The 12,589-nt window shown below is 36.0% G+C and overlaps 1 protein-coding gene across 1 annotated transcript in view; it reads left to right on the forward strand.

Moving 5' to 3' along the window:
* The window catches only part of LOC123539606 (exostosin-1-like), a 114,509-nt gene that overhangs the window by 83,023 nt on the left and 18,897 nt on the right, over positions 1–12,589 (forward strand). The window lies entirely within an intron of this gene.

Consider the following 12,589-nt stretch of genomic DNA (forward strand, 5'->3'; position numbering starts at 1 on the left):
TATGACCACTATTTATAGGGACGTGTGCTTTAAAGTATAAAATGTATGACCATTATTTATAGGGATGTGTGCTTTAAAGTATAAAATGTATGACCATTATTTATAGGGATGTGTGCTTTAAAGTATAAAATGTATGACCACTATTTATAGGGACGTGTGCTTTAAAGTATAAAATGTATGACCATTATTTATAGGGATGTGTGCTTTAAAGTATAAAATGTATGACCATTATTTATAGGGACGTGTGCTTTAAAGTATAAAATGTATGACCATTATTTATAGGGACGTGTGCTTTAAAGTATAAAATGTATGACACTATTTATAGGGACGTGTGCTTTAAAGTATAAAATGTATGACCATTATTTATAGGGACGTGTGCTTTAAAGTATAAAATGTATGACCACTATTTATAGGGACGTGTGCTTTAAAGTATAAAATGTATGACCATTATTTATAGGGATGTGTGCTTTAAAGTATAAAATGTATGACCACTATTTATAGGGACGTGTGCTTTAAAGTATAAAATGTATGACCATTATTTATAGGGACGTGTGCTTTAAAGTATAAAATGTATGACCACTATTTATAGGGACGTGTGCTTTAAAGTATAAAATGTATGACCACTATTTATAGGGACGTGTGCTTTAAAGTATAAAATGTATGACCATTATTTATAGGGACGTGTGCTTTAAAGTATAAAATGTATGACCATTATTTATAGGGATGTGTGCTTTAAAGTATAAAATGTATGGTAATTATTACAAATCAGGAATGTAAGATCCTCTGCATACATAATATATTTAGTTTTTTCTTGATGAGGTATTAATTAATAATTGTGTCAGAGCTACAGTAGGTGTGGGAGGTAATACATCACTGAGGATAACTTCAAACAATTGTGACCTTTTAACCAAGACAGTGTTTTCTTTTAAGATCAAAAACTGCAAAAAAATAAAAATAGATTTAAAAAAATTGAAAGAGATTTGCCAAAAAGAAGATTTTTTTTTTATTTATACCTGCAATAATTTTTTTCATGCCCCAAGAGCCTTGAAACTATATAAAGAATGTTGTTTAGCATGTAAAGTTTTGAGTTTTACCTCTAAACCACTCCCCACCCCCATACCCTGCAAAAAAGAAAACTGCAGTGAACCAGTGTCTTATATATGGACACACATTTTATAGATGATACAGATGAAAAATGACTGTATGCTAATATATTTACATATTATGGAGAAAAGCTGGCTTTAAATTCTTAAAAATTTGATATATGGGGCGAGGTTGATATGGGTTGGAAGGGATGAAGCTTGCTGAAGTCCATAAAATACCTATAAAGTACCCATAAAGTAGATAATATTATTGCAACCACTTGCTGTGCTATAAATTGTAAAAAATGAAATGTATGTTTTTGCTTACATCATAATTTATTTTAGCGGTGTATTTGACTTTTATATAAAAAGATTGAAGTTAAAGGTGACATTCCTTTTGAATATGGTTAAAATATGTTTGTGATTTTTTACATGATACCACTGCAGCAGTAATTTTTGTAACTTGATCGTTTCAAACAGTTTAATATATTATATAAAAATCTACAAAATATTTTCTGCTAACACTTATGAAGCTATTTAAATGTTGATGTTATACCCATCATCAGACAAGGTACCTTAAATGGACTTTATATTACTTGACTTCTATAGTCTCACCATATTCAGAATGCATGCGCATTGCATTATATTAAATTTCTTGTGTGAGATAACTCATGAGGCTATTTAAATTTTATATAATCATGTCCCTGTTAAATTCCTCAAAATCAAGTTAAGAAAATTAGATGAGATTATAGTTAAAGGCAAAAAAGTAGAAATACAGAAAAAAAATACTAAAAATTAAAAAAGATAATCTAATTACTGTGTTGGTTTGTCAACCTTACATTAATGTGCAAGAGACTTGGAGACGGTATCGTATTTACATTTTATTTAGACTTGTACATAGGTTATACAGCCGACATGCGCATTTTCTAGATGTTTTACAAATTTTATAGTTGATCAGCTACTGACACTATGTCATTTTTTTATGACGGTTAAAGATCTTTCCTATAGATGTTTGTAATCTGTTGATCATTATTTAGTGTTATTCTGTAAAATAAATGCCATATTTCCCATATACAAAGAACTAAAACTGTATGTCAGAACAGATTCCATAATTCTTTTTCATTAAGGCTTACATATATATATGACCAAATTTGATTGTCCTAAAGTTTTGTTTTACTTTTTGGTACCATTTGGCAATATCATAATATTATGTGAAATAACCCATTAATCATAATGCATTCTAATTTTTGTTTGTTTCATTTTGGTGTATAATGTGAATGGCTTTTAGAGAGGGAGATTTCTAGTTTCTAGTTAATGAATGAATTTCTCAGCTAAAATTCCAGTCAGACACTGTTAACCATGAAGTAAAGGTTTGATTGGCACCTAGGGTCAATGGCTGTCTATCCTAGGCCTGTTTTTCTCAGCAGTTTGTCAGTGTGGGGATGAACTGGTAATAAGAAATTAGTGAACAATGCTCCAGTCAGTTCACAGTTGGTATTATCAGAACAATAATTGTAGAAGGAGTATGTCTGTTATAAACATTTAGCTCTATATAATGCTTCTTTTCAAACCTGATAGAACAAAATCTGTTATAATCGTTGGAAAAAACTTGAAAATGAAACAGCAGGGAAGTGACTCAGTGTGGCTGTTATTTAACCCTTAGCTTGCTGGCGGCAAGTGATTCTGCCTTTGCGACCAGTGCAGACCAAGATCAGCCTGCACATCCGTGCAGTCTGATCATGGTCTGCACCGTTCGCTATTCAGTCATTAAATTTTTTGTAAACACCCCTTCAAATGATAAATGGTACTGTCCAAATTGGAAGATGGACCAGTCCATTATAGAAATTTAGCATAATAGGTAAGGGTTAATATTATACAAAACATTTTCTATCGACAAGGTTTGCACAGACCTTAACAAAGTCTTTAAATTTGATGGTAGACCTTGAAAACTCATTGGAAATGACTGAAACTCTGAAAGAAACTACGGTTATGAAAAGTACTTGAATTTTTGAAGTTCACCTAAAACAGTCAGAATAGGTAAGAAGTTTGGTCAGTAGCTGCTAGCATCCTCAGGCTGGCTGCACAGACTTCTGTCAGTTTTGACCACATCATTTTGGTTTGCTTTGGTCAAGGTCTAGAATGGTGTTACTAAAAATAGATTTTTTAAATTTATGTCTTCAGTTCAGAATGAGATATAAATTTTACACTTAACTTCTTGCACAGAGACCAAGGTTCCATTTTGAAAATACATCTGCTTTTGAGTCCCCTACCGGTGTTTCAATAGAGGGTACAATAGGAATGCCCTCTGTCCATCCAAATTCTATTCATCCACCTGTCCGTTAGCAAATCTGGATTCTGCAGTAACTCAAAAAGTATTCAAGCAAGGTTCATAAGTCTTAGTATGTTTATAGAGGGCAATATGTAGATTATGCACGTACATGTCAAAGGTCAAATCACCATTGAAGGTCAAGTAAAAATTGTTCCTGCTCCATAACTTTTATATGCATTGATGGATTGAGTATCTTAGTGTTACATACAAATGTTCACTGTGATGAGACAATGTGTCAACGCATGATCTATGCTTGTTGGTTAAAGTTTGAGGTCACTGTTCAAGGTCAAGTAAAAATTTGTTTCTGCTCCATTACTTTTAATTGCACTGAAGATTTTTTTTTATTACTACACAAAAATGTTCCACATGATTTGACTGTGTCACACACATGGCCCTTGGTTGTCGGTCAGAGGTCAAGGTTACTATCAGCTCTTAGATCAGGTCAAAATTTGTTTCTGCTCCATTACTTTTAATTGCATATAAGGATTTTTTAGTACTACGTAGAAATGTTCCTCATGATTAGAATATGTGTCAAGGTCACTATTGAAGGTCAAGTAAATTTATTTTTTTCACCAGTAGTGGACTTCTGTATACTCGGTCACTTGTTGTAGGTGAAACATGCTTTTTTATAAAGGTAGAGTCTTTATTCTGTTTGGTGGAGGATACTAAATGCATGGATTTGCTTTTTTTGTAAGGCAATGTATCTCATTGAATATTTTCCCTGCCATTAGTTTCATGCAAATTTGAAGCATGTAAACACAGGGAAATGTTTTAATCTAGCATTAATCTTAAGACGTTTATGATCACTATCTAGCAGACTGATGTAATCAAATGTAATTAAACCAAAGAGATTCTAGTTAAGCAAAAGGAGATCAAATTAACAAAATCACCCAGCTCACATTATCTTACATCAAAAAGACATACTTTGCTTTAAAAGCTAATTTGATAAATTGAAAGGAAGGACTCTGAAATTTGTCTAATAAGACCATACTGCATAGTTTCCTAGTTTTACGTCTGATATAAGAAAATTAACTTTTGCAAGAGTAAACTGTAGCAGCATCTCTGTAGCATGTCTGCAAGGGACTTGAGACTTGTTACATTTTCTGGCCCTTTGAAATCATCATGTCCATTCAGTGACCGTATGTTGTAAGAGTTCCTCTTGAGCTGGGGCTATTGGTATCAGGGGTCTTCTCGTGAACAGACTTGTTCAGCCGAAGTCTACCATTATTATTGCTTGGTTGCATTCTCTGCTCTAAAAGGATTTTTTTCACCTAGAATGCAACAAAGGATAGATTTGCTCAACACTTGATACCGTGGCTTCTAAAAGTACTCTGATACCAGGAATATTGTTAAAAGTACTCTTGATACAATAATTGCTAAAAGCACTCTGATACCTTGGCCGCTAAAAGTACTCAGATACCATGGCTGCTCAAAGCACTCAGATACCATGGCCGCTAAAAGTACTCAGATACCATGGCCAATAAGAGTGCTCTGATACAATGGCTGCTCAAAGCACACAGATACCATGGCTGCTAAAAGCACTAAGATACCATGGCCAATAAGAGTGCTCTGATACAATGGCTGCTCAAAACACTCAGATACCATGGCTGCTAAAAGCTCTAAGACACCATGGCCAATAAGAGTGTTCTGATACAAATTGTCTGCTCAGAGCACTCTTATACCATGATTGCTAAAAACACTCAGATACCATGACCAATAAGAGTACTCTGATACATTGGCTACTCAAAGCACTCAGATAACATGACTGCTAAAAGCACTAAGATACCATGGCCAATAAGAGTGCTCTGATGCAATGGCTGCTCAAAGCACTCTGATACCATGGCCAATAAGAGTGCTCTGATACAATGGCTGCTCAAAGCACTAAGATACCATGGCTGCTAAAAGCACTAAGATACCATGGCCAATAAGAGTGCCCTGATACAATTTGCTGCTCAAAGCACTCAGATACCATGGCTGCTAAAAGCACTAAGATACCATGGCCAATAAGAGTGCTCTGTTACAATGGCGGCTCAAAGCACTCTGATACCATGGCCAATAAGAGTGCTCTGATACAATGGCTGCTCAAAGCACTCAGATACCATGGCTGCTAAAAGCACTAAAATTACCATTATTATTGCTTGGTTGTATTCTCTGCTTCAACAGGATTTTTCACCTTTAGTGTTACCTAGAATGCAACAGAGGATAGTTTTGCTCAACACTTGATACCGTGGCTTCTAAAAGTACTCTGATACCAGGAATATTGTTAAAAGTACTCTTGATACAATTGTTGCTAAAAGCACTCTGATACTTTGGCTGCTAAAAGTACTCACATACCATGACTGCTAAATGCACTATAAGATACCATGGCCAATAAGAGTGCTGTGATACAATGGCCGCTAAAAGTACTCAGATACCATGACTGCTAAAAGCACTAAGATACCATGGCCAATAAGAGTGCTCTGATACAATAGCTGCTCAGAGCACTCAGATACCATGGTTGCTAAAAGCACTAAGATACAATGGCCAATAAGAGTGCTCTGATACAATGGCTTCTCAAAGCACTCAGATACCATGACTGCTAAAAGCACTAAGATACCATGGCCAATAAGAGTGCTCTGATGCAATGGCTGCTCAAAGCACTCAGATACCATGGCCAATAAGAGTTCTCTGTTACAATGGCTGCTCAAAGCACTCAGATACCATGGCTGCTAAAAGCACTAAAATTACCGTTATTTTTGCTTGGTTGTATTCTCTGCTTCAACAGGATTTTTCACCTTTAGTGTTACCTAGAATGCAGCAGAGGATAGTTTTGCTCAACACTTGATACCTTGGCTTCTTAACATACTCTGATACCAGGAATATTGTTAAAAGTACTCTTGATACAATGATTGCTAAAAGCACTCTGAAACCTTGGCCGCTAAAAGTACTCAGATACCTTGACTGCTAAAAGCACTAAGATACCATGGCCAATAAGAGTGCTCTGATACAATGGCTGCTCAAAGCACTCAGATACCATGACTGCCAAAAGCACTAAGATACCATGGCCAATAAGAGTGCTCTGATACAATGGCTGCTCAAAGCACTCAGATAGCATGGCCAGTAAGAGTGCACTGATACATATTGTCTGCTCAAAGCACTCTGATACCATGGCTGCTAAAAGTACTAAGATACCATGGCCAATAAGAGTGCTCTGATACAATGACTGCTCAAAGCACTCAGATACCATAGCTGCTAAAAGCTCTAAGACACCATGGCCAATAAGAGTGTTCTGATACAAATTGTCTGCTCAAAGCACTCAGATAGCATGGCCAATAAGAGTGCACTGATACATATTGTCTGCTCAAAGCACTCAGATACCTTGGCTGCTAAAAGCTCTAAGACACCATGGCCAATAAGAGTGTTCTGATACAAATTGTCTGCTCAAAGCACTAAGATACCATGGCCAATAAGAGTGCTCTGATACAATGGCTGCTCAAAGCACTCAGATACCATGGCTGCTAAAAGCATTAAGATACCATGGCCAATAAGTGTGCTCTGATACTATGGCTACTCAAAGCACTCTGTTACCATGGCTGCTAAAAGCTCTAAGACACCATGGCCAGTAAGAGTGCTCTGATACAAATTGTCTGCTCAAAGCACTCTGATACCATGGCTGCTAAAAGCACTAAGATACCATGGCCAATAAGAGTGCTCTGATACAATGACTGCTCAAAGCACTCAGATACCATGGCTGCTAAAAGCACTAAGATACCATGGCCAATAAGAGTGCTCTGATACAATGGCTGCTTAGAGCACTCTGATACCATGACTGCTAAAAGTACTTTGATACCACGGCCACTAAAAGTACTTAGATGCCTGGTGGACTGACTCACTGTGCAAAGTGCGTGGGCAATTTAACAGATATATGTTTTGTCTATTTACTTTTGTACAGGTGAGGGTTTTTTAATTTATTCTGCCATCAGTAGAAATTAGGCAGGAAGCAATTTCCATCAAAATTCTTCGCAAAAATTTCAGAAGGAATGCCAGTAGAAACGAAAAAACATTTTATGCAGGTCTGCTGTATGTAAACATTTATTCTGGAGAAAGATTTATTTCAAACTAACCATTCAGTAGGAAATTGTTTCTTTTTCTGAAATTGTCTGCTTTATTACAAATTGGGGAGCAATTAATGCAATTGCAATATATCTTTTTCATAAAATGGAAAATAATTTAGGAGAAAACTCAAGGCTCAACTCTCAGGATTTAGCTACATGAAGCTGTAAAAGAAAAGGCCATTGTGTTCTTGAGCTATTGTACTCACCCTGGCGTCGGCGTCACACCTTGGTGAAAGTTTTGCATCATGTACGTATAGCTATCATTTAAAGGCATAATTATAGCTGTGAAACTTATTTTTTCTAAGTCAGTTACTGATCTCACTTGGTCAAGTCCCATAACTCTGACATGTAATTTGGGCAAATTATGCCCCCTTCCTGGTTAAAGTTTTGCATGCAAGTTACTATGCAGATATTGAATTGAAACTTCATGTTTCTTCGGGGTTATAAAACTAGGTGATAGCATCAAGTCCCATAACTCTGACATACATTTTAACCAAATTAAGCCCCCTTTTTGACTTAGAAAATCCTGATTGTTTTGCCTGCAAGAACACATAGCTGTTATTTAAAGGCATATAGCTTTGAAACTTTTTTTTGTCTAGGTCAAAAACCAACAAGTCGCATAACTCTGACATGTAATTTGATCAAATTATGCCCCCTTTTGAACTCCAGGTTAAAGTTTTGCATGCAAGTTCATATCTCAGTTACCATAATGCATGTATTGGATTTAAATTTTACACAAGAGTTTCTAGTCATCAAACTTACTGAATTAACCATGTTAGGTAACTCTTGGTTGAATTTAAGTCATTGCCCTTTCTTGATGCAACCAACTATCAAGCTTTATCTCATATATTGGATTGAAGCTCCTTATGAAATGCACTTACATACCCAAGTAAGAGAACTCTAGCTTAAAATTAATTCAGATTATTGCCCCTGTTTCACTTAGAAAATTTGGTTAAGTTTTGCATGCCAGTTGTTATTCTCTTGCCACAATAAAATTTTACTTTGTAATTATATGTAATAAAATAATTTAATGAGGAAAGTCTTGCCTTGTTAATGACTAGCTTTCTTATGGACAGCCAAAGAAGTATAAAATACACAGAATGGCAACTGGCTGTAATCTCGCGTGAGCTCGTGTCATAGCGTGATTCGGCGTTATCTTACTAAAAACAAACATCAGCGAGCATGGAGTTACAATGTGTACCTTTAAAACTACATTTAAAATACACGTTAGCTTCTAAAACAAAATTAGTTTAATGTGAAATGGTACACGTTTTTTTTTGCCATCGAAAGAAGCGTGGTCATACGGTGATAATTATTTTACCGATGAATAATTGCTTTCGCAAACAAAATGGCGCGTGGAGAAAGCGACACTTCCGGTAAACGAGATCTCGTTTTTTTGTCATGGGAGGTTGGCGAGATTTGCTCTAAATGCCTTTCAAGTTGCCAATCTACTTATTTTTATAGCTCTTTGGGACAGCACATGTGTCATGATAACCTTTAGCCAACTAAATTTCTAAAAATGGACTGGTCCATCATTCAATTTGGGCAGTACCTGATGATTTATTATTCGAAGGGCTGATCACTGAAAATTTACTGACTGAAGAACGAACAGTTCAAACCATGATCAGCCAGCACAGAATTGTTACTGTAAGCCTGACCTTGGTCTGTGCCGGTCGCAGTGTAGAATCACTTGTAGCCAGCAGGCTAAAGTCTTAAGTTGACCTTCACCAGATTATGTATTCCCAATATGCAATTTAGGGATTCTATTTATTTATGGAAAACCAAGTGCATGTTGAGCCATGTGGGTTAAAGCACAGAAAATCTCCTACAATACTTTTTTGCTCATCGATGCTAAATGAAGAGGCAGCCAGACCTTGTAGTAGAAATTGCTCATCTGAAATTCAAAAGCCTAATACATAGCATCATAGGTTTTGCATAGTTGAACAACATACAACATCTGGGCACTCTTGTTACTATGAATGATTACTTGAAGTTGAGTATGTGAAGTTTGTTTATAATTAGTTTTAAGTAGCAATATTGTATTGCGTAAGAGCTTGTGTCAAATTGCTTATAAGTCTTACTGCACGATTTCAGAAGACTGTAAGACTGTTAAAGAGGTTCTCGCTGAAAATTGTCTAATGCTAAATGTGATACTGTGAAATTATTAATATTCGTGGGGGACTAATGTTCTTGGATTTCATGGTTGAGTCAATCCACAAAATTTAATCCCAACGAACAAGGATAATTCCCATTCCCTTTATAATCAAAAGTTGTAATCCACGAATTCATATCCCCACAAAATTGCCCTTTTGACCAAAACCACGAAATTTCATGCCCACAAAATTAAATGATTTCACAGTATTGGGTAGGGGTTCAGCTTGGCTGATTATTTAAGATTGATGGCTTCAGATCACTCGCCCCTCATTACTGAGGCCTCATGTCGGATTCTTTCATTTAGGGAGCCATCCAGCTGAGGCACTAAATGTAGAAAGAGGCTCTATCTGGGTGTCTGCTAAGCACATGAAAATCTATTGTCTCAGTAGCCTACTGGTAGAGCGCTCGCTTCAAGTGCAGGAGGTCATGGGTTTGATCCCAGACCGCGTCACACCAAAGACATAAAATATGGTACTAAGTAGCTTCCTTGCTAATGGCGCTCAGCACTAAGAGGATTATAGTTTAGGACTCAGGTCAACCCAGTGTCAGTATAAATTATGTGACTGGGTTGGGTAATGTGACTGGGTTGGGTATCATGTCACATGTCTGTGGCGTGATATTCCAGTGAAGCGCAGTACTATAATGTTGGTCATTCACACACAGTGCTTATAACTGCCACTTATGTTGAAAAAATAAAAACCCGATACTGTATATATGTTGAGACCCACATGGTAGATGGGGAAACCCAGTATGTGAAGTCTCTAGAAATAAAGTCGTTACTTAATTACTTACTAACTTACTTACTAAATATACCTGTCGTATCTTCCTCCACCATTAATAATAAGTGAAAGAAGTAAACCCATCACCTTATGTTTACTTGATGCACAATCCAAACAATCAACAAACAAACTATATAGCTGGAAACAACTAATATATTTTCTACTGCAGAACAAATTGTGATTTATTTTATGATTCCTCACTTTGATGTCCAAGAATGTGGAGAGATTACAAACATGCTATTATTATATAACTCTCAAGGGACAAACATGAAAAGTGGTATATCATCCAGTTGTTACTTCACTGATTGAGAAATAAATTTAATGAATAATTTATGTATAGGATCAATAAAGAAGACAAACTTTATTAGTATGTAATAACATGCTCATGGGTTTTGACATTCTGTATGTCTACCGTATACCTCGTAATACAGCACCCCCTCACCCTCCCTAATAATTTAATATCCCACATATTCTAAATAATTTTGTATGGCTACCATATGCCTCCTAATACACAGCCCCCTCACCCTGAGATCTAAAAACCTCTCCTACCTCTATTAAATAACATTTTGTATGTCTACTGTTTTCCTCCTAAAAGCCCACCTCTCTAATAATTTTAAATTTTAAAACCTGTCCCTCCCCCAATAAATAAATTGTATCTTGCATAATCTACAATTTAATGGAAATATAATTTTTAAAAATAAAACTCCATAATTTGATTTTAAAAAAAACTTTCCCCGACATTCTGTTACAAAAGCCATATATTAAAGATCTATATTTAAAAGAGGAGTTGAAAGGCAGCTTTTTTTTATTTGGTTAGAATTACATAATTATTAACATCTGGTAAATTTGTGTTTCCGTTATTGATACTTTAATGCCATGTCAGAGAAAAAGGCAGTTGTTTGATGTAAAGTGTTGTTTTTGTTCCAAGTATGCGAGATGAAATCCAGACACTGGTGTTTCTGATATGTTACAGTAATATTTTGCAACTATTCTGAAGGATCATAGAGGCGTTTACATTTCTGTGAAGATAGTTCTATGTCACTTTGAGTCTGGGCCATATCTGTGTTTCATTGGCATGCACAAAATGCAGGGCTTGTTGCAGAACATGATTTATAAACAATTGTGTATGTTAATGTCATAATATTTTTCTTAAGTCAGGTGTTGAAAGAATTATTTGTAAACTATGGTTTGGCCATTATTTGGCTAATGAATCATTTGTCCTCTGCAGCAGCTGTGAATTTGAACTGAATTCCATGTTTAGAATTTTTTCATGTAGATAGTTCTGTGTTTCAGAAATTTTGTCCAAACCTGGAAAAGCATTCAAAACTTCTTTTGTGTTTTGGGTGCTTTTATCCAAATTTGATATTCACTCAATGAAATATTGTCCCTTTCTTTATTTTTTGAGTGCACTTTGGCAAGTAAATAAACTTGAAAAAATGCAAACAGTGCACCTGCTCTCTTTGTTGATATTGTGCACTCAAATACAAACAGTGCCGGCCACTCTTTGTTTTTCAGGTGCTCTTAAATTTAGAAACAGTCTCTTTGTCTATCAAGTTTTTAATACGGGTGCTTTTGCTTTATTTTAAGGTGCTCTCCAACAAATATACTCAAGTACAAACAGTGCCTTTCTTTGTTTTTCAGGTGAACATGAAGGCTAACAGTTTGTTTTATTTCCAGGTGGCACTGTGCTTTCCAGTACAATTAATTCTATTCAAACAGTGCCTTTCTTAGTTTTTCGGGTGTTCTTATATTAAATAGATAAATGAGCCGTGCCATGAGAAAATCAACATAGTGGGTTTGCGACCAGCATGGATCCAGACTAGCCTGCGCATCTGCGCAGTCTGGTCAGGATCCATGCTGTTCACTTTTAAAGCCTACTGCAATTAGTGAAACCATTAGCGAACAGCATGGATCCTGACCAGACTGCGCGGATGCGCAGGCTGGTCTGGATCCATGCTGGTCGCAAACCCACTATGTTGATTTTCTCATGGCACGGCTCAAATATGAAGCTAACAGTGCCTCCTTTTTTCAGGTGGCATGGTGCTAAAAATTCCAGTACATCATTAACCCCACAGTGCAAACTGTGCCTTTCTTAGTTTTTCAGGTGTACTCAAGTAGCTTAATATGAAGGCTAACAGTGCATTCCTTTTC

This window comes from Mercenaria mercenaria, chromosome 16 (assembly GCF_021730395.1).
Source record: "Mercenaria mercenaria strain notata chromosome 16, MADL_Memer_1, whole genome shotgun sequence".
In the NCBI taxonomy this organism is placed as follows: Eukaryota; Metazoa; Mollusca; class Bivalvia; order Venerida; family Veneridae; genus Mercenaria; species Mercenaria mercenaria.